Consider the following 24,439-nt stretch of genomic DNA (forward strand, 5'->3'; position numbering starts at 1 on the left):
CCTCTAAGGCCTGACCCTCTTAACATCACCACTTGGGGACCAAGCTTCAACACTTGAATCCTTGGGAGAATAAATCACATTCAAACCAAAGAACAAAGGGATTTACAATAACTTTGTAAGTAGTCTGTCTCTTTAAATAGTTTTCTCTATAGTTGGATAGTTTCACACATTATGAGCCCTAGTTTCCCAAGATCAAATCTAAAATTCTTCTCAATATTCCTTTACTATGCTGGCATGTAATTTGGGGTCTGCCATTAGATACACAACAGAAGACTTGGATTTGGAGGAAGGTTATGTGAGGAAATACTGTTTCAGGGAATCACATTTTGCTGTTGATGGGAGTGACCGGCAGCTCTCTTTCTTTCTAGGTGGCACAAATAGTTTCAAGTTGTGTTCCATGCATCCCTTAGTTGTGTTCCATGCATCCACTGTCCTCATGGAACCAGTTTTAAAGCCTTGTTCTGGGTCTGTTTATGGAAGTTTATTTGCAGGTCTGTTTCTCTTCGCTCTCCCCAAAATCCTTTCAACTAACTCAAATAATTCAATAAAATCTTCTTCTCGGTAAATCTTACAAATCAATCGCAACTTAAATGAAGTAACAACTCTAACTAATGTAGAATATTTTATTTTACCAAGGGGATTGGGGGAGGGAGAGACAACATGACTTCATGAGAGTAATAAAGTCTTTGTTCCATTGATACAGCGTAATAGAATCACCCTTCAGAAACCATATGACAGTGCTTCTTCTCAAACAAACCATGTGACATAAAAAAACTGATTTTAGGCGGCGGGGGCGTGGCGTCCGCGGCCAGCGCGGTGGTGGCAGTGGCTGCAGGGGCGTCGGGCGCGCGGCCGGCCCTCCGCGGGCGGTGAGTGGCAGGGAAGGGTCCCCCGCGAGTTCCAGCCCTGGGAAGCCGCGGCATTGTCCTGAACGTTGGGCAGGCGTCTGTGTTTGGGACGCTGGAGGCAATGGCTGCGGATTTCAGTATTTCTGACAGTTAAAGGAGAGAATGATTGCAAGCGAAATGAAAAAGGCTAAGAAAAAACGCGTTGGGGCATCGGGCCAACTCTATTGACAGTACAGCTTCGGAAATGGGGCGCAAGTCCCTAAGTTCCAACTCCAGTTTTGATCCGGACTATATCCAGGAGTTGGTGAATGACATCAAGACCTTCTGCCATGTGCTACAGTATTTGAGAGAAGCTATTCTTTCAGACTCTTTCAAAGAAGTCATTCATATTCGTCTGGATGAGTTTCTCTGTATTGTAAAGAACATAAGTAATAAGCATCAGAACCTCAATTCTGTTGATCTTCAAAATGATGCAGAAATGCTTCCTGATAAAGTGAAAGCTGTGACTCTTACAGAAGTTAACGAAGAAAACAAAACCATCTATTCTGAGAAGTGTTTCCTCCCATTGAAACTTTGGTATTTACCTTTGGGGGTAGCCTTACACACTTCCTTAAGGGAGATGTTGGCAATGACTCATTGTTAGAACTGCCTGTTTCTCAGGAAAAGAAGTCTTTTGGAAGCATTTCTGAGGACTCAGTCAAGCCATCCACTGAAAAAGGAAATTTTTCTCCTATCGAATTAGACGGTGTGCCATTAAGAAACACTGACGGTTGAATTGGCCTTGTCATATTCTAAAGCAAGGTCAAAATATACAAAGAACACAGTGTCATGAGTTGAAAAACAGCTTAACTTGGAATTGGAGTCCACCAGAAAGATTGTGAAGTTGGCAGAGGCAACTAGAGCTAATATTGGACCACAGGAGTTCATGCTGCTACAGTCTCTATTTACCAGTGCGCTCTGCAGTGACACAAAACATACTAACCTTTTACAACAAACAACTGCAGCTCTCCAAGCCAACAAATTTGCACAGCCTCTACCGGGGAGGAAAAATGAAATGGAGAAACAAAGGAAAGAAATAAAGGAACTCTGGAAACAGGAACACAATCAAATACCGGAAACAGAAACTGCTCTCCAAAAGGCAAAACTGTTATGCATGCAACGTCAAGATGAATATGAAAAAGCAAAATCTTCCATGTTTCGTGCGGAGGAGAAGCATCAGTGCTCAAGAGGTAGATTAGCAAAAAGTCTCAACAAGAAACTAGAAAAAAGTGAAGGTTGGAAGAGAAAGCTCTTCAAAAAGTAGAAGCAGCAAATGAACTCTGCAAAGTTCGTGTGGCAAATGTTGAAAAAAGACGAAATCTAGAAAACACCAAAAGAGAAATTTTAACACAACTCAGGACACTTGTTTTCCAGTGTGATCTCACCCTTAAAGCTGTAACAGTGAACCTCTTGCAGGTGCAGCACCTGCAGGTGACTTCCCTTGAGTTGAGTTCACAGTCTCTCTGATAATGCCAAACCTTATGAGCCAGGCAAAGAGTCCAGTGAATTTGCGAAGACTACAAATTCAACTGAAGAAGAAAAAGTTGATGGGAATGTAAATAAACCCTAACAAGTAGTTACCAGATTTCTAGATATGGCCCTGCTGACTCTATAGGGGATGTTGTGAGCCCTCCTGACACTTGTAGTAAAGTTGAAGAGGACAGATGCTCTAGCAATGGAGACCTAACAGGTTCTTCTTGCATAAGATCAGGGGTATTTTGGGATGCTTAGTGACTCAGAGAGGCCTGGAGGGAGCAGGGAACCTAGATCTTTGGATTCAGAATCTGTAAGCCCAGGAGACTTTCATTGAAAACTTCCACAAACTCCACCCAGTGGAACCATGTCTTCTGCAGATGATTTAGATAAAAGTGAGCCACCTCCCCCTCCAGAAGCTGGACCTAATTCCCTGGGAGAATTTAAGAAAACATTGACGTTCAAGCAGCTGTCACTCACAAGTTCTGAAAATTGAGATTCCCCACAAAATGCAGAAAGCGTGAAGGCATTGTAGTATTCCAAGGTGTTGAATGTGAAGAGTGTCTCCTTGTTTGCCATCAAAAATGTTTGGAAAACTTAGTCATTATCTGTGGTCATCAGAAACTTCTGGGAAAATACAGTTATTTGGAGCAGAATTCACAGAAGTTGCAAAAAAGGAGCCAGATGGCATTCCTTTTATACTCAAAATATGCTACTCAGAGATTGAAAAGCGATTCCTGTGTTTACAGGGAATTTATTGTGTTAGTGGAAACAAAACAAAAACTGAAAAACTGTGTCAAGCTTTGGAGAATGGAATGCATGTGGTAGACATTTCAAAATTTAATTCACATGACATCTGTGACATCTTAAAATTATACCTTCCACAGCTCCCAGAACCACTATTTTATTCCAATTCTACAAGGAATTTATAGACCTTGCAAAAGAGATCCAACATGTTAATGAAGAACAAGAAACCAAAAAAGTATAAACAGAGGACAAAAAATATCCAGATATGGGTATAGAAATAAACCAAATTCTTCTAAAATGCAAGGATCTTCTAAGACAATTGCCAACATCGAACTTGAACAGTCTTCATTACTTCATGGTACATCTTAAGCAGGTAGTAGATCACACAGAAGAAAACAAGATGAACTCCAAAAACTTGGGAGTGATATTTGTACCCAGTCTCATTAGGTCAAAGCCCACAACTGTTCCTGCCACCATCTCCTCCCTTGCTGATATTCAAATCAGGCACTGTTGGTACAGTTCCTCATTACTTACTCACAGAAGATCTTCAATGAGTCCCTACAGCCTCAAGGTATTATGTGTAGTACAGGTGTTGTTACACCTCAGGTTGATCAAAGCTGTCCTTCAAAACCTCTGTTATCATCAGAAGAAAGAGACTCAGAACTTTCCATGAAGTCACTATATTTTTTCTTCAAAGGGAGATATACACACTGCAGACAGTGAAAGCAAAAATTTTGAATCAATTGCATCATTTGAAGAATCAGAACACAAGCAAAATGCATTGGAAAAATGCGATGCATGTCTCATTGATAACAAAGAACTTGAATCATCATCCCAAAAGATGGATGATGTTTGTAAAACCAGTAAGTCACTTATTTTGAGATCTGATAGAGCAACAAACAATATGCAGAGGCATTCACCAAGGACCAAGATTAGACCTGTAAGTTTGCCTGTAGATAGGGTACTCCTTACAAACCTTCCTCATGAGAGAAACAGCAGAAATATGGGAAATGTTACTGCAGACCAGTTTTGCAAGAATCCTACCTTCAAAGGACTTAATAGAATAGATAGCCCTACTACTGTTGTTCCAACTTTAATGACTTTCATCAGCAGATTCTACCAGAACCTCAAGGAAAACAATGTGAACAACAGCTTGTCCTCCAAGACTACAGTGATTGTGTCTAGTGCACTCCAGGAAAAAGTGACAATGAGAGACAGCATCAGTGGTGACCATTCCAGCAGTGCCACACAACCTGACAAGCCATACAAAGAGCCATCCAGATCAACATGAGAGGCATCAGAGACAGTCCTCCGATTCCTACTCTCTCACTCCTGCCAGAGCACCCAGAACACTGCAGCGCCAACACTGGTTAACATTTTATAAATGATGTACCCCCACCCGCAATATCAGGGGGACTGAGGAGAGACCAGCTGCATCTTCAGCAGCAGTGCCTCCTGAGTCAGGGGGAGAAATCCGTTCCACACTGGGACAGCACATCAGCTTGTTCTTTGCAGCCAGGTGGTAAGCCTGAAGAGAACGTTGAGGAGCATGGCCTACCTGACGTGACTCCAACGTGTCAGAACCCAGGCTAAAACGGATGCAACAGTTTGAAGACCTTGAAGATGAAATTCCCACTATTTGTATAGGGTTGTCAAAATTCAGTTTTTCTTTTTGTTGTTCTGTTTTATGGTATTGTGTTTATTTTATGAAAGAATGTTTTGACAGCACCCCTTTTGTATAAGATTGCCAAAGTATGTATTTTTGCTGTTTGCCCTTGTATCATATTTACTAGTCATAGTGCATGGTAGTGTTTGATCGGGTCACATTTGTGCCTAACTGCAATTATCTTTAATTCCCTGTTTTCTAACTTGTGCATAATTAGGTATCATAATTTTAAAATTTCAAATGATTTTCCCCATAAAATGGTCCATTTAAAAGTATCCCTAATGGATGATATAGTTGTGAACAAATCTGCAGTGTAGATATCCCATTGATGCAAGAGAATTTTTAAACTAAAAAAGCAAAACACAACTCAGTCAAAGACTACCAACTTATTAACATAAATATTACAAAGTTCTAATGCAATTCTATAATGGTCAAAATTGTATGGGAAAAAACATATTCATACCCAATAAAGACTTTTCAGGCCCTTGCATTCAGAAACATTTTATAAATACTTAGTTTCGCTCCAAAAAGTAAAGCTAATTTTCCCCAACTGTGAAACTAAGTGCTTATATATTTAAATGTTTCTGAATGCACTTGCATTCATTCAAAACTTACATACATGCTATGAACACACAAAAGGTCAAAGGTGCTCTATAAAATTGTATGGGAAAAATCATATTCATACCCAATTAAGATTTTTCAGGCACTTGTGTGTTCATAGTATGTATGTATGCTTTATTTTTCAATTGGCCATTCACTTAACTTACTAATAACTATATAATGGACAAAAAGCTTGCAAGTCTATTTAATTGCATTCTAATTGTCAGTTTTTACATGTGGGAAAATTGTACAAGGAAAATGCACTTAAACCTATTTTTACATTATATAGTTTAGTTATATTTTATTTGGCTTTAGTGGTTTTAATACATTTGATAGTTTTTTAAAGCTTAACTTCATCGGTACAAATTTTTACCTTATGACAGTTCCAAACTTTTTGGTATTTTCTATAATGGTCTTAAGAAATGCCTGCTTCAGAAGTTTTTAAAGTCAATGCATTTTCTCTTGATATTGTGTGGGTTTTGTTAAAACCATTCCTTTTGCATGAAATGTTTAGACTTATAAATCATTTCATGTACTTTTTCCACCTGGACATCAACCATTGAAAATGTATATGTCATTAAAGTAAAGCAAAAATTTATTTAAGTTCATTCCTAGAGTAGAGTTCAGTAAGCCTCTCTGTTTGGAATTTGAGAGAAGGGATAAATGATTGGATCGATTGGATCTGTTTCATTTATAAAATAGTATTCCTGTTATTTGCTGGGTTTCATCATTTCGTCTACAATAGTATGTGTGAAAAATAAAACCCTGTTTTAATAAAATATTCTTCCTAAATTCAGAATCCTGTGTCCACATACCACTTTTGATCTTTACTCCTAGCAGCTGAATCAAGTCATCTTGAAGGGACCAACACTGAAACCACACACACAGGAGCAATTTTAAAGCAGCTTCATTTTAAAATGCTTGGCTCTGCTGTGCTAAACACATTAATGATTTGTAACCATCCTCTAAAGAGGAGAAGAGGTGGCCTATATTTGAAGATATCAAGACATTTTATGGGTTATGGTTCTATTGAGTTTCCCTATGTTAAGAACTGGAACACATTTCTAGACATTCGGTATGATAGGTCTAGTGAATGAGTGAGGGACACCAGCAGCCCAGCTCCCCTTTGCCACAAATGTGCTGACTTACCTTCTACATTCAACAGAGGACACTTGGTTATTTATCTGGTGTGAGAAAAACTGAGTTGAAGTACGATTTAGGCAGTCTTCCATTTTGTCTTCCAGTCATTCTAGTTGTCATCCATTGATGTTAGCTAAGATGATCTTTTACCACTTGGGAGTCATTAGATCAAAGATTCTACTTGGACTTTGCAATAGAAGTATTTTAAGCTGCAATGGATAATATATCTGAACTCTCCACAGGGTTTAGCCTAATACAATTTTTATTTTGGGATTTGGAACCAAAGTTCACACTTAAATGAAATAGTAGGTTCCCTTGTTTTGTCCAGCACTCTCCTGTGGTTATCCATTTGGGAAAGTCATTGGAAATGGTAGCTCAGGAACAGCAGAACAAGATTGATTCTGAGCCCTTGGCTAAGAACTAAGTATACTACCACAATGTTCAACAAAAACCCCATCAGCATGAAGCTTTACAATAGCAAATGATCTAGGTGTTCCAAGGTAGCAGAAATAGTTACGTTGTGTTGTATGTATTACTTATGTGGAAATTTCTTATGTACCTTTTATTGTGTCATGACCACTCTGTAAATTTTCAGCAATGGTTTGAGGAGACTTTTCATTTTTGTCTTAACCCCACACATCTGTGTGATACTGAAAATATCCACAGAACTTTTCTTTAGTTTCATTCCTACTTTATCTTTTCTGTTCTTGTAAGGCCTTCCGTATTATATCAAACACATACACGAGCACACACACACACACAGAGATATATTTATTTATTTTTACCAACAGTTTTTATAGATTGAGATTTTATTTTAAATGTATGCCCAGTAAATATAATCATATCAAGAATAATACAGTTAACTTTTTTAATGCACAGTTCTGTGAATTTTGACATGAGATGATACAACCCTCATCACAATTCGAACAGAGAACATTTGCATCAGCTACCAAAATGCTACAGCCTTGCTCAGTTGTGGTTAATCCCATTCATAACTGTGCCTTCTGGCAACTGCTACTTATTCTATGTCCCTACATATTTGTCTTTTCAAATTTTCATGTAAATGAAATATACACACCCACCCACACACACATAAACACACATGCATATATATCTGACTTTTCCTTTTTCTTTTTTTTTTTTAATACTGGGGATTGAACTCAAGGTCACTCAACCACAGATCCATATCTCCAGCCCTATTTTGTATTTTATTTAGAGATAGGGTTTCACTGAGTTGCTTAGTGCCTCACTGTTGCTGAAGCTGACTTTGAAATTGTGATCCTTCTGTCTCAGTCTCCCAAGTACCTGGGATTATAGGCATGAGCCAATGTGCCTGGCCTGTAACTGACTTCATGAGACTGAATTCTTCTACTTTGAATACTGCACTTAAGGTTCACCCATGTTACTGAATACATTAATAACATGTTCTTTTTTCTTGATAATCTTCCATTGTTTAGATATGCCATAGTTTGCTTATAAGCTCACCAGCTGACAGAGGTTAGTTTATACCCATACGTGTTGATTATGAATAAAGTTTTTATACACATTCACTTACATGGTTTAAAATGTATTTTTTTTCTCTTCAATGAATATTTAGAAGTAGGATTTCTCAGTCATGTTACAAGTGCATGCTTAGTTCTATAAGGGGCTGTCAACATTTCCAAGATGGTCATATCTTTCTGTATTCACACCAGCAGCAGCATTTAATATAATCATTTAAAAATGTCATTCAATTAGTTATATACTGTTATCCCTTTCAGGTTCATTTGAATTTTTCCCATGCCTTAATAATGTTGAGTGTCTATATGTGTACTTATACTTTCTTTCATAAGAAGTCTGTTTGTTGGGGCTGGGGTTGAGTTGGGGCTGGGGTTGTGTTGGGGCTGGGGTTGTGGCTCAGTGGTAGAGCACTTGCCTAGTGTGTGTGAGCTCTGGGTTCAATCCTCAGCACCACCTAAAAAATAAAAATAAAATAAGATAAAAGGCATTGTGTCCATCTACAACTAAAAATTATTTTGAAAAAGAAGTCTGTTTGCCACTTATTGACCATTTGTTTTCTGATTATAGTGTTTTGACCAGTAATTATTTATTCTGAATTTCAGGTCTTTGTCTCATATGAGATTTATAAATATTGTAAATCAATCTCTGGGGAGTTTTTTCAACCTTAACAGTGACTTTCAAGTAGAAGTTGTAATTATAATAATCTAATTTCTCATTTATTCTTCTGTTATCCTTCTTGCACATAATAAGTTTTGTATAAACTCAGGACTTCTATTTTGTATTTTCTACTAGATGTCTTATAGTAGTGGTTTTTATAATAAGGTCAAGGACTCATTTTTACAAATCTTTCATGTGTTGAGGTTCTGTTGATCTTCTTGTTGATTGTTTTATCTACTGATTTATTTTGTACATAGACATCTGATTGTCCCAGCACCATTTGTTGAAAGTAATCCCTTCTCTACTGACTTTTCTTTTTTTCATAAAAAAATCAACTCATCATACTTGGAGGGACAACACACTTCAACCTAATCTTAGTTACTGCTGGATCCTATTGAAACACAGACACAGCTGGTTGTTTATATATTGTCTCAGACTACTTTCTCACTATGGTGAGAGAGTTGTATAATTTCAAAAGAGCCCATGTAATTAACAAAGTGTAGATGTTTATATATCTGCTCCTTTATAGACAATATTTGCCTATATCTAGAATTACAGGCTGCATTTTGTCCCCTCCAAATTCATTTATTTAAGTCTTTACTCCCAGCACCTTAGAATGTAACTCTTTGGAGTTAAGATTTTTAAAAAGGTAATTAAAGTTAAATGAGGTCATGGGCCATTGTCTTACACGACTGGTGTTGTAATAAGAGGAAGAGACCTGAGAGAAATGCCAACTCAGAGAAAAGGCCACTTAAAGACACAGGGAGAGGGTGGCCACCTGCAGTTAAGGGCAGAGGTCTTGGAGAAACCAAACCTGCTATCACCTTGAACCTAGACTTTTAGCTCTGAAAAAAATAAGTTTCTGTTTTTTCTGCTAAACTTCTAGTGAACTTCTGTTATGGCAACTTGCTTTCTAACATACTTGTTCTTTTTCTAGTTTCACTGATTTTGTTTCTATTCTTTTGCTAATACCACACTGTCTAAATTCCTGTTCCTTTGTAGTAAGTCTTACTACTAAAATTAGATGACTTTTTTTTTTTCAAAATTATATTGGCTATTCTTGTTCCATTCATGTTTTATCAACATTTACTTTCAGATTGTCAATATCTACACAAATTCAGTTGGGATTTTGTTGTAGTTGCACCAAATTTATTGATCCTTTAGGGGAGATGTGACATTCTGACAAGTTTGAAACCAAACCAGTCATCACCTTGGAGCTAGACTTTCAGCCTCCAGAATTCTGATAGCACAGTATTTCTCTCCATTTATTTAGGTCTTATTACTTTCTTTAAGAATTTCTTTTTCTGTAATTTCTACCATATATATCTTATATATTACCACCTATCTCACTTTTGCAGCAATTGTAAATGGTAATTTTTGGAGTTTTATTTTCTATTTCCTAAGTACAAACGTAACTAGGTTTTGTATATTGATCTTGTATTCTGTGACTTCACCAAACTCAAACATATGTATTGGCTCTGTAAGTTCATTCCTTCCTTCTTTTGTTATTGTTTTCTTTTTTGTGTTTTAGGTTTTTTTGGTTTTAAGTTTCTTGAGATTTTCTACTTTAATATGTAATCTGCAAATAAATGAACCTTATATTTTCTTTTCTTCAACATGTCCTTACTTTTTTTTTTTGGCTTGCTCTCTTGCACTGGCTGTGATTTCCAATATGACTTTGAATAGGAATGCTAAGAGCAAAATAAAATCAATTTTTCACCATTAGAAATGATGTCAGTTGTAGGTTATATGTGTATGTCTCATATCAGGTTAATAAATATGTCTCTTCTTCTGACTTTACTGAGATTTCTTTCTATTTTTAGCATGACATGGATCAAGCTTTGTTGAAAGTTTTTTCCTGCATCAGTCGAGATGACCATTATTGATGCTATTAGTTTACAGGTAATAAAGTGAATTACGTTTGTTTATTACATTTTTTAGTTTGTTAGTATAGGGAATTATATTATTTATTCTCAAATGTTTTTTGAGTTAGCCCTGTATTTCCAGTATAAGCCTTACTTCATCCTGATATATTACCCTTTGGATATTTTGCAGAATTCAGTCTGCTAATATTTGGGCAGAGGTTATATTTTGTTCATATTCCTGTGAAATACTTGTCTGTAGCTTTTTGTTTTGTTGCGTTTGTTCGTTTGTTTGTTTGTTTTCCTTTTATTACCTTTAGCTATACTTTTTTTTTTTTTTGCCATCTGGGAAACATTGATGTTGGCGTCATTCCAGGTAATTTATAAACAATAGAAGATTCATCTAGCTTGGGACTCCAGAGGCTGGGAGGTTCAAGGTGAAGGGGCTTCATCTAGTAAAGGCCTTCTTCCTGGTGGGGGCTCCCTGCACAGGCCCACATCTGAATAATGCATTACAAACTGAGAGGGTCGCAGAAGAGGCAGAGCCACAGTGGTTTTTATAAAAGACTCATTCTGCAGGTAACACGTGAACACATTAACTCATTAATTGATTTATGCATTAGTACAGTCATGAGGGCTCTCTAATCACCTTCTAATCATGTGTTTAAGGTCTTGCTAGTTCCTAACTCAATACCTCAGAATGAGGATTAAATTTTCACATGAAATCAGAGTAATGTGAAAAATGAATTGTGAAGTCTTTCCTGTTTTCCTGAAGAGACTGTACAGAATCAGTCTTTCTTCTTCATCAAATAGTTGGATGTACATGCTTGAGAATATTTTCCCTGGACTTTAACTTACTAGAAAGGTTTTAATGATAAATTAAACTTTTAAAAATTCCATATTAAACAATTAAGATTATCTATTTCATCTTTAATGATTTTTATTGCTTTATGTCTTTCAAAGACTTGGTGCATTTCTACATTTCTAAGATTTCAATTTGATAGCCTTAGAACTATAGCTTTCTCTTTAAGGATTTGTATGATCTTTATGAATGACCCATGTTTCCCTGGTGACACTGATCATTTACATTTTTGCTTTTTTTGTTTGTCCTTCCTTCCTTCCTTCCTTCCTTCCTTCCTTTCTGTCTTTCTTGGTACTGGGATGAAACTCAGGGGTGATTTACCAATGAGTTTCTCCCCAGAGTTCCATTAAATTGCTGGGGGTCTTGCTAAATTACTGAGGTTGTCCTTGAACTTCCAATCCTGCCTCAGTATCCCAAGTTACTGGGATTATAGGCATTAACCACTGTCCCTGTCTATACTTTTGCTTTTTTTGTAGTCATTCTATCTAGAAGACATGATCCACATTTTAAAATAGGTAGTTCTTTATTAGATTGATGCTCTGTTTACTTATCCTACATTTATTTTTTTTTTCAATTTCTACTTTTACTTTTGATATTTCTTTCCTTTGATTTATTTGGGTTTAATTTTATCTCATTTTTATAGTTCAAATGGAAACTTAAATGATCAATTTGAAGTCTTTCTTCCCTGATATAAGCATTTAATACTACCAATGTACTTTATTGTTCTTATTCTCTCAAATCCAGAACCAATATCTGAACTAGAAGAAGAAAGAGAAGGTCTTATTTCTCTAAGGTTGAACACCCTCCTGTTAGCACTGTGTGGTGTATTTACAAAGCATTTGTGGAGCACTAGCTACTCAGTTAACCAAGACCAGTAGGAATGCTCCAGAATGGATGACTAAGCTGGAAGTTAGTGTGTCTCTAAGGTGACACATACTTTTTTCTCTGAGATACAGAAAAATAAATTATTTCTTAGCAAAGCACAGTGGTTCTGAGGACTTGGCACCAATCAAAATGACCCACATGGGTAGTTATACTGTAGATTCTGTGTAGTACTTTCCTGTCAGCAATCGGCGATGTTTTCCCTGTTTACCGTTTTATCAAATTTGAGATTGCTGCCCTAAGCTATTGACTCTGTGAGGTCAAAGACAATACCCACATGCTAAATAGCCCAACAGCAACACATAGCACTTGGTTCACTGACTTTTAGTAATCAGTGGTTAATTAAATAAAATTCTATATTTAAAGGATTTAAAAATAGGAAATAAAAATTTACATAGGACTTTCAAAATACTGTTTATGAAAATGCATTTAGAAAGGTGACAATAATGAACATGGTTTTAGTTTCAGGAATCAGAATACTTCAAATGAGAATCTACTGTGTATGTAACTAGCACTTCATTAGGCATTAAGGTAGCTCTACCAGGAGAACACCAAATAACATTACCAATGTTTGCCTTGCAAGAAAAATTATTTCAACCAACAATACTAAACAGTAACATAAATATCATACTTTTCCTAGAAATGAGATAATGAATACTCTATAGGTTAAATAAATTGTGCCACATTTTACACATTAACAATTTAACTGGATCCAACATAATCTTGAGGTCTTAGAAAGATTCCATAAGTGACAAATATGAAGTATTTCTTAAAATCCCATATTTTAAAGATCCATTCTATATATCAATTCTATAGCAATTCAGTGGGAATAAGGTCAGAAGGTTGGGGTGATGAGGAAAGTCTTTATAAAGATGATAGAACTTCTCTAGGCCTGGAGGTCCAAGTAGACACAACAGGTTATGGGGAGTCTTTTTCTGGCATAGAGAGAGATGGGCAAAGTGATGAAAGCAGCAGTGATCATAGAGGACTTCTGCAACTTACATTGCAACTGGCCTGGAGAGGCACGCTTCATGCACGGTCAAAGAGCAGGAATTTGTTGTGTCTAATTACTCAGTCTCTGTTTGCTCTTCTTTAGATAAGGAGGCTTCAATTTTCTTTGGGGTGTCCATCTTTCCATTCTCAATTTATACATTTTGGAATTTGATTCCACTATAGAAGTCACTACTGCTTGATTTTGCATCTGGGAATGTGATTGAAGCATTTTCTGTATTGCCTTTAAACATTTGATTTGTTTTGGTTCTTTCTCAAACATCATTATTCAGTATACATATAAATGCATTAGTCCAGCAGCCATCACAGAATTCTACCAAGAAGATAATCAACACCAAAGAAGAGCTGTGAAGTTAAAGCAAGAAATAAGCATAGACATACACTGAGACTGCACAGACTAGGGTAAAGACTAGATTTGTAATTAAAACAAAATACATGTGCTTTTTTCAAAACATTGTTTTGTTAGCATTTTCTATTACAATTAAAATCATACTAATGGATATAGGTAATAACATGGCAAAAAAGTAAGGGGAAAAGCATAAATTATAAACAAATCCATGTTGGATCAAATTTTGACTTCCCCATTTTCCAGATGAGTAACATGTTAAAATATTTAATTTATTTTGAATCTCAACTGACATATTATAAAGGAGAAATTGACTAATTACAAAGCATTTAACAGGCAGAATTGACAATAAAGTTAGATGGGGGTAAGAATTAAAGTGTACCTGAGATATTAAAATTTAATAAAGTCTGCTAAAATGGACTTAAAAGAGTTGTTGGCTCAAAGAAATGACAATACTGGAGGAGTCAGAACCTGTATTTGTAGACTACTTTGCTTAAAGGACTTCAGGAAAACAAAAAGTTCCTCACAATAATATTTAAGTATGGTGAATAACGTCTGGGCTAGGATATTGAGCCTGGGAATAGAAATGGAAAGGCATCCTTGGGTAATATTTCAAAGGTCAGGAAAAAGTAAGTTTAGGAGACTAAAGGAATGAACTGACTTCATTCTAGTTATAACCGATATTCTAAATGGCTATCGTGTTAGAAAATAATAATAGTTCAGCTCTTGGTTCAGCCAAAATTTAATATTTGTGTTAGACTGGGTTTGTAGTTTTGTAAATCTGTGCTTTTGCATTTGGTTTGCGGTTCACAGTTCAGCTAAAGACCCTGCTAAAACATATGATGCTTTGCTGCACAGCCGAGAGCTACAGGGGAGAACAATACTTTAAACAAAAACATTAGATGTGTATTTGGTAGAAATGTGCAGTAGAAAAAGAGACACTGAGATCAGATGGAGAATAAAATAAGTCAGCATGAATTCAAGAGGTGCACTTGCCTAAAAACAGTCTTAACTTTCTCCATTTCCATAAACTGTTAAAAAAAAAACAAAGAAGAATAAAACCTCAGAGGGTTAGATTTTTCTCCAAATAGCAATTATGTTTCCAAAGATAAAGAAACCTGGAGAGTTGGATAATTATTAGCATTTTTTGTAGACCGAAATCATGGTTTCTGGGAAATAATGAACTAAGGGAATGACTGAATTATCTAGAAAAATAATTCTATCTGTAATAACAAGTTGGTGGTGTTCAATAAGTTCTTATCCAAGCTTTTGCTCCTCTAGAAACAGTTCACCTTTTGAATGGGAATGTGATTGGGACATTGACTGCCTTCTTGTCTCAGAGATATATATATATTTCTTTTTTGGTGTTCCTACCATGACCGTGAAGGTCTCTGTTTCCATGTTGCTTCATTTCTTCTACAAATAAGGGGAACAAAGGTAATAATCCCAAGGTGATTTATGCATTTGTTTTCTAGCAGCAACTAATAAAACACAGGCTGTAAAGTATTTGGAAGATATAAAACTGAGGGTTAATGCATAATTACTTGTGCTGAAGATACCACGCAGGAAAGGGCAACTTAAATGTTCCAGGTGTTCACAACTAAAATGGATAATGACACCACAGCAGCTATAATTCATGAAAAAAATAAAGATCTCAGTTCTGCAAGCCAGGGAAGAATGCAGTAAACATTATAAGGCTTTATTTGTTATTAAAATATGCAAAAAGTAAATAGCCTGGGCCTCAGCTAAGAATGCTACAGCACTATAAAATGGATTGCAAATTAGTTATTTAGTTTATACTCTACTATCAAGAGAATCAATCTATGACTTATGCTAAGAAGTTTTTCATTTTAATTTTTCACCAGGATCTATGAGATCCAAATGCCCAAACCAAGAAGAAAGAAGATGATTTTTAGCCCCCGGGTGTTTGACTGCCTCTGCTTCTTCTGCTTACAGCATTTTATTTTTGCTTTATTGATAGAACCCCTCAATGCCTGTACCAACCCAGTGCCTGGGTTAATACTAATTAGAACAAGAAATATAGCAAAGTCTCCACAAGGGACCTATAAATCCAGCCAGGTTCTCACTTTATACTCCATGTTGTTGCCATGTTTACCTTGTTTTATATCTCACCACTCTTGATAGGATCCATTTTAGAATATTCATCATTTTTTTTCCATACCAAGGATTGAACTCAGAGGGACTTAACCACTGAGCCACATTCCCAGTTCTTTTTTTGGTTGGTTGTTTGTATTTTATTTAGAGTTAAGGTGTCGATAAGTTGCTTTGGGCCTTGCTAAGTTGCTGAGGCTGGCTTTGAAATCACCATCCTTCTGCCTCGACTTCCTGAGCTGCTGGAATTATAGATAATGCACCACAGTGCCTGGCCAAAAATTCATCTTCATTGAGCACTTATTCCAAGTGAAACACTATGTTTGCCCTATCATCAAGTTTATCTTCAGAGGTGAAGAATTAATTCTATGCCATTGTCCATGGTATCTAATCATCATTGGTTAATGCAAGACCCTTAATTTGTTTTATGAATTTATTTATTTAATAGCTATCTCCTTTATCAACTTCTTCCCCAACTTTTAAAGGAGAGATGGTTACGGCTATGCAACATGAGTAGGCAGAAGGACATGAAATGGAGGGGTTCTTTTGGGGGGCACCTCTTTGTACTCCTCTGTCTTGTGATAGTTGTTCATAGGAAATACAACTCAACTAGACAGGACTCTTAATGATGCAGACTCTCCAGAAGTGAAGTTCAGTCACTACCAATCAAGAAACTGAAGTTGTGCAAAGCATTTTCTGAGACCAGAGGCAATATTATGAAGGTGGTGGAAAATGGAAGTACCATTTTCCATACCAACCACAGCCACGTGATCATTAGCAGCAGGGTAGACCAGCATTGTAGCTATTCCTACTTATTTGTGTCTATTTGTATAGATAGGTGCATATTGTATATATATTCTGTACAAACACAAATAAAGGCATTTCCATATTTATATGTTAATTAGTATTCTTTTTGTTTTTCTTTTCCTCCTTTATTAAACCTGTGATCATAGTAATTAACCTTATGTTATGATTAACCTTGTCTTCCTTATTTAAGTTGGAGCATATCAAATTTGGAGGATATCAAAGGGGAAGTGTGATGCAGATCAAGATGTATAAGTGAGGCTTTGTTCCCTTTGGGAAAGGAGGTTAATATTTAGAGGTTTTATGTAGAATAGTTATATTTTGTTAGATGGAAACCTGATATTGCTATTGTGATTATTTGAAAGTTAAATATGCTTAAAATAATGTTTACAGATACTAAGTTTACAATGTGCAGACTGTGGTAGACTCTTCTATGCTGGCTAAATTATGCGGAAGTCTAAAACTTTAAGAATCACTTTCCTGAATATTTTTAAGAGCATTGAAAAGAGAAACATTTTAGGAAACACACACACTGCTCATGTTAGAGAAAATAAGAGCTTCCAAATCTCACAGCCATTTCCAATATAAAGCAAACAATTCATTTAAGAAAATATAACGAAAAAAGTTCATCCATAAAAATCACATCATACAAATTCAGTACTTACAAGACTTACAATGATGGAGCACTTGCCAAAGTTGTTAATGAGCTCTTAGAAGCAAGAAGCAGATGTCCTGGCTTGATATCTCAGAATGTATTGAAGGCAAAGAGTTCAGAAAAGGTTCCAGCTCTATTTCAGAAGATCCAACACTATTGTTTACTGACTTTCTCCAATGCCCTCATGAAGCACAACTTTATAATTTGAAACTGAAATCTGAGTACATTCTACATAACTTTTCAAATCTATATAACATTTTTAAAAATTATTTGAGAAGGTGAGTCATTCTCCATACATTATTTTGGGGTCTTGGTTAAATTGCAAGATACATAACCTGTCCAAGTGTCATTATGAAATTTAGCTACATGAGTAAGGAGGACTCTATTTGCTATTAATGGTTTGTATGTGGCAAAAAAAAAATCTGTTTAGAAAGATTACTTTTATTCAAACAATATAAATTATCTACTTCTTTACACTGAGCTTCTCAGGAGTTTTACCTGTGAATCACTGAAATATCATATATGCCCTTACAGGTTTTGTATTCTAGTGGAGAACACTCAGAAACATTATGAACAATTACAAAAATAAATTAAAAATATTAAGGAAAAATACAAAAGTCTGAGACAGATCATAAGGTTGAAGGAAGAAGGGCTTATGTTTGAAAGGCTAATATTAGATGAATTTAACAAAGAAAACACCTAAACTAGATTAAAGATTCAGTTACATAACAGTGAATGAAGAAAGTTGCACAACAATGATTTCTTTTTTTTTCTTTTTTCCACAAAGCCTCTTGTTAGGAAAAGTAGCCTTGGATAGATGATTCAATGATAGATAGACTTGGATAGATGAACCTATGATCAGTGGCCTAGGTCATGCATACGGTAAAAACCTGAAGCAGTTTAAACAGGGACATTAAAGAATTATATTAACATTTTTATCAGATCATTTGGAATCATGCATAGGAACAAATTGAGAGTATGAATTTGAATTACAAATACCATTTGCAAGGCTTAAGCAACAGTTCAGACAAGAACATTTCTTGTTTGTTTGTTTGTTTGTTTATTTGTGTATTGGTACAAGGGATTGAACCCAGGGGCCCTTAAACACTAAGTATCATCCCCTACCCTGTTTTACATTTTATTTGCAGACAGGGCGTCACCAAGTTGCTTAGGGCCTCACAAAGTTGCTGCAGCTGGTTTGAACTTGCTATCTTCCTGCCTTAGCTGCTGGAGCTACTGGGATTACAAGTGCAATGTGTAGAAATGTAAATAATTGGTGGAATTGACATAGTTTGCTATAGATTATATGTGGAGGATGAAGGAAACTGGGGATTCAAAGATAATTCAAAGATTGATGCTTGTCCTTTTGACTGTGCTAGGAAAAGAGGATGGTTCTAGTACCAGATTAACAATAGTTACTCCTTTTAGTTTGTAATTTGTGTCATCTGTAAGACATGGTTGAAATGTTGGGTAGCTAAACATATAAACATGGCACTAAATTGCAAGTCTGGGCACAGGTCTACATTAGTAGGTCATTGCTATAATAAATTATCCTTTAAAGACATGTCATGAAAGCTGGATGCTGTAGTGCATGCCTATAATTCCAGTGGCTCCGGAGGCTGAGGCAGGAGGATTTTGAGGTCAAAGCCAGCCTTAGCAACTTGGCGAGGCCCTAAGCAATGTAGCAAGACCTTGTCTGTAAATAAATTTTCAAAAAGGGCTGGTGATGTAGTTCAGTGTTTAAGCACCTCTGGGTTCAATCTCAGATACCAAAAAATAAAAAATAATAATAAAAATTAAAAATTTCTAAAGACATGTCATGAATATATTTCCTTAGATAAAAATGAAGTGACCCTGAATGAAATCCTGATGAATATTGAATATAAGCCCCTAGTCAGGGATTTGATACAAAAGAATGTGAAGTAAAGCACTTAACAAGGGAGAAGCTAACAAGATGAAAATTAGGAGAGGATGCCATTGTGAAAAAAAGAGAAGAAAATTTTCAAAGAAGATTGGCCTTGTAAACTTCCACAGAGAATTTGAAAATGGTGAGTAAGAAAGTCACCTATGAGCATGGCCACAGGGACAGGATTGCTGACTGACAAGAACAGTGTTGGTGGTTGAAGGAGGAAGCTAGAGGGTTGGGATAAGATCAAATAAATGTCAAATTAGGATAAGCCTAGAGCATTATAATTCATCAGTAGGAGCCTCATCATATTGGTATGCTTGGGACAGTCACATTATTTTTACTTAAGATTGAATAATGAATTGTATGGTCACCCTATGGGGTGTTAGGGTTTTTAAAAACTTATAGTTAATGCAATGAGCATTTTGACATGCATATTAGAGGTAGATATAAATGATTTGGCACAGAGGTCAAGAACATTAATAGGTAAATGACCTCTTCTTTAAGGAATGGCATTATTAAAACTTTTACTGTAAAATAACAACTAAACAAGCAATGTTCTAGTCTCTTATCCTGAAATTTCTGAGTTGGAAAATGGAGGCTGTGACCTTTTTAGTTCTGTCTCTGGGCCCTTGCTCTTTCTCACTTGGTCAATATCCTTCTCTCCTTAGGTCCACCTACATCTCTCCTTTTCCATACTCATTTGCACACCTGCTGGTCACTCTCCTTCTTCCTTAAAGATAGTAACTCCAGGAAAGTGTTGTCATCTTCAACCCAAATTCTGTTGTCATTTGACATAGCATGACTTCTATGAGGACAACCTCAGCTAGAAGTGATTAAAGCACACTTCACACATGAGCGTATCTGGCTCCTTCAGAGGGGTCTTCCTGACTGAGGCCCACAGTGAGGTGTTACAGAATTAGGGATGTCATTTCATTTCTCACCAAATTCATCTTTATACATTTTTTTCTTGTGACAATTTGTTCAATGGCTTCTCTCCCACTAGATTCCAGGATTGTCACTGCAGACAGTAAGATTTACTTTATCTGGTTTTTCATTGTCTCCCCAGTGACAAAAACAGTAGCACAGATAATGGTCAAAGGCATTTGTTGAAGAATATATTGTAACAGCAACTAAATAAATAGAATAAAAAATAAATATCATAAGGCAGAACAGAGATTGCTAAAATTTTTTTCTCTCATATTTTCAAAAATATTGAAGCACCTTACTGGAAAATATATTAAAAACTGAATATGCATATTGAAAGAAATATTTAACAAAATAGTTCTAAATATATATATATATTTGTGGTACTATTAAATATATATATTTGTGGTACTATTCCTAGAGAAATAGCAAAAAGAAGGAAGAGGTGGGCATCTGTAAGCATCAAAGTTTTTCTAACATGAAACAAGTACTTGTTCAAAAATAAATAAATAAATAAAAGGCGGATATGATCTACTAAGGCAGAAAATATATTCTCCACACATTCTCTTGGAAGAGATACCCATGACATGTAATAAAATTATTCCTAATGTTACTGCATTCATTTTATAAAATGATCTTGTAATGTCCTTCAATAAAAACAAATGGAATAATTTAGTAAAATATAAATTATTCTGTGGTTAAAGCGATGCAAGGAAAAAAGATTTTAGAATGTTTTGAATGAATGAATAAATGCGTTACCCTCCAAATTCACACTGTGTGTCCCTCAGCACACACAGCTATTAGGTATTTCAGTAACAGCCATGAAGTTTATAGGAATAATCTATGTTCTAATAGCAGCTTATCTTGATATTTAATGAGGCATATGCAGCCTCCTCCTATTGAGAATTTCTTTAATATTTGTAAACGTGTAAGATATGGTTATACTCATTTCTACTTAGTTTCATTACAATATAAAATTGCTACTTATAACAGTATATTTTTATTTACTTCTATTTATCAAGTAGCTAAATGATTTTTATATTTTCTTCAGAAATAGTAATGTGTTTAGCAATCATTTTTCTAATTTTTTTTATTTTTACAGACTGCATTTAATCTATATAGTTATGCTCTTCCTTGCATAAACACTTTCACATTTAATTTGGGGTAAAACTGACTAATGTATATTTTTGTATCAATTCTCAATTCAATAAATAGCATGTTATATGTGGTCAATTGTTGATTTTGATTTTTGTAAGCAATTTTACAATATTGTAGTTAAAGGATATAAAAGTCATATTAATTTAGATATTACCAGTTGCCATAAAAAATAAATACCAGTTATCCACTGGTTTAATAAACTAGAAACTTATTTATCCATTATGTAAGCATCTACCACATATCCTGCTTAAATGTGTGTTTCTTTCATCTATATAATGATTCAAGGGTCTTCCTCGTTTTCATCTTTTGGTGTGATATCCTTCAGCCTTTCCAATGGAGAAGGAGATTTTTCCAGAGAGATAAGCCCTAATTTTCTAAGGTATCTATTGTATGAAATGAACTGACTTTTTCTTACAGCATAGTAATATTTATGTGGATTTTTAGAAAAATTGATAAAATAGTTAAATCACTTACATGTTCTGTGGTTTAGACAAAAGTCTTCGCTTAAAAAGATTTTTCTCGAAATTTCTGCATCATTGCAAAAGGAGCAAGAGAGAATAGTGAAAGCACTCCTCCAAAGCTCCAACCCTACCGGAAGCACAAACTCTTACACATTGTCTTGGTGAGAATCTATCACCTGGCCATAGACTGCTAGAAGAAATGGATCAATGAGTAGGCAGGCAACCCCCTTCAGATGTAGAGCTAACTCGGAGCAGGAATTACTGCAATGTGTACTCCCTCTATTTCATTGTTCTGTGAACTCTTCTAAGGTTAAAAAAAAAAAAATGTGCACAAATTTACTATTTACTGAGCATCTTCTATAAGTAAACTCATGTGCTAGGGAGGTTATGTGACTTCTTAACAAATTAAGTCAGATTTGAACCTAAGTCAACCTGCCTGCAAGTCCCATGTTCTCTATTTGCTATAACACTGATTTGCTAGCATAATTAGAATTGAACACATAGCTGAGAAGGAAATATTAACTAATTTTTATTTTTTCTATGAACTTAGGGGAAAATGTCAAAATTCTGTTTTATTTAAAGGACAATTTGATCTAATTCATTAAGTTTTAATTTCTTCGAGAATGTAACTAGAGAAAGAACAATCTAAAAGTTGATCATCATTTTGGCTTTTTCCAAAAGGAACTGAAAATTGATATCAGCACGAAAATCTACATGGATGTTTTAGGTGGCTTTATTCATAATTGCCAATACCTGGAAGTGAACATGATGTCTTTCAGTAGGTGAGTGGACAGACTGTAGCACATTCATGTGGAAATTCATGTGTAGCAAAATGAAATTAAACCCCTATCTCTCACCCTGCACAAAACTCAATCGAAGTGAATCAAAGACTTAGGCACTAGAGCAGAGACCCTGTGTCTAACAAAAGAGCATATTATAAATACTTCCATGGCATGGTAAATATAATTTCTATAGCATAAATATATGCAAATCAATAATTTTTTAATTGATGGACATTTACATAGTTTCTAGTTCTTTGTTATGACATGAAGAAATTCATGTCCAACAATAAATCTTTAAGTATGCCTACACTGATATCTAATTCTGTATTGTGTATGTAACAAAGATTATGCAAAAATCACCCTATTGACAGTAAGATAATTGCTATTTTTCTGTAATGACAATGCTGCAATAAGTACACTTGTTAATCTTACTACATTTTCATACTTGGGTTTGATTCCTACAAGTATAACTTCTGAGTCAAACTATTAATACCAGTTAAACTTTAATTCATTTAATCACATTACCCTCTAAAACAGATACATCAAGTCATTCCACCAATATTCATTCCAGTTGCAATTGTCTAATTATTCTGGATATTTTGTGTATACTTCCGTAATCCAGTTGGTATAAAAAGTAATATTCTTTCATTGCTTAAATTTTCATTCCTTTCATTACTTGTGAAGCTCAACACATAGGCAATGATGTTTAAAATCTATTTATTTTGATAATTAATTCACATACTCTGACAAATTTTTCTACTAGATTTCTTGTCAATTGTTTTCAATGTTCAAATAAAGGCATAATTAATAATTGCATTTCAAATATATTGTCAGTATATATCTCTCATTCATGGATTCTTTAGCTTTCATCATTTTTTAAAATTTATTTTTTATGTATACATATCTATCTATATGTTCCCTTCATATTTTCCCGGGTTCTGTAAGTTTAGGGAAACTCTCTAGGCTCCAGGATCAATTGATCTATGTATACTCATCATAAAATATTTTAGATATCTAGTAGATAGATATGACATACTGATGCATAACATCATTCAGATAAGTTTTATGATCAACTTGTGAATTTTTCAAGTGGGGTTGTGGTTTTTGAAATAATGTTTAGATTATTTTTGTGGGAAGAATTATCATTAAAAGAACATGTAATTCTAATCAAATTTTCATTATAGGTGTGGAAAATTGCAAATCTTATTTATGTGTGTTTCAAACCTTTCTTGTTATGCAAACGATTTCTACTTTTCTATCACATCTTTTGTGGAAGAATAATGGCATAAAGAAAAAAATATAAACTTTTAAATTGTTGCTTGTATATGAACCTATTATCAGCTATACAGCATGTCATGTCCATTGCTCACATTTTTCACTTAAGACTTACCCAAAACTTGTAAAATATCCCTTTTAGAAAATGACATCCTCATCATGGAGGAAAATACAATCCAGACCAAGCTGATCTCATATGAGCTCAACATTATACTGTCATCAACTGCTATTGATTTTTGAGTTGAGGATCATTCTTTATAAGTCAACAATAATTTTATTTGCAAATACCTGTAATTTTTGATTTTTTCCAATATACAAACGTGTTTTTTTCTCTTGTCCCATTGCATAGGCTGGAATATTTAAGTTTATTTTGTCACCAGGAATTTGAATCATATTTGAAATATCAATATTTTAAAAAAGGAAGATTTTTTTAACATTGCCCAAGTTCATTAGGCACTTAGGAATCATCTCAAAATTCAAGGATTATATAAAATACAGTAGGTTACTAACAGCATCAGATTTCAATGTTTGTAATCATTAAAATTTTATCTCTAACAGTAAGTCAACAACCTTCATTAGAAATATACATATATACACATATATCAACATATATAAATGTATATGCATACACACGTATATTCTTTTTTAACCAACTCAACAGTTTGATCTACTTCTAAAAGGTCTTACCCCTATCCAAAATAATTTTGCAATTTAATTTTAATTATT

The 24,439-nt window shown here is 34.9% G+C and overlaps 1 pseudogene; it reads left to right on the forward strand.

The window, feature by feature from the left end:
- The first annotated feature begins 1,010 nt into the window (after positions 1-1,010).
- Positions 1,011-24,439, forward strand: part of LOC124994297 (rho GTPase-activating protein 29-like) — a 45,579-nt pseudogene continuing 22,150 nt past the window's right edge.

This window comes from Sciurus carolinensis, chromosome 10 (assembly GCF_902686445.1).
Source record: "Sciurus carolinensis chromosome 10, mSciCar1.2, whole genome shotgun sequence".
Taxonomy (NCBI): domain Eukaryota; kingdom Metazoa; phylum Chordata; class Mammalia; order Rodentia; family Sciuridae; genus Sciurus; species Sciurus carolinensis.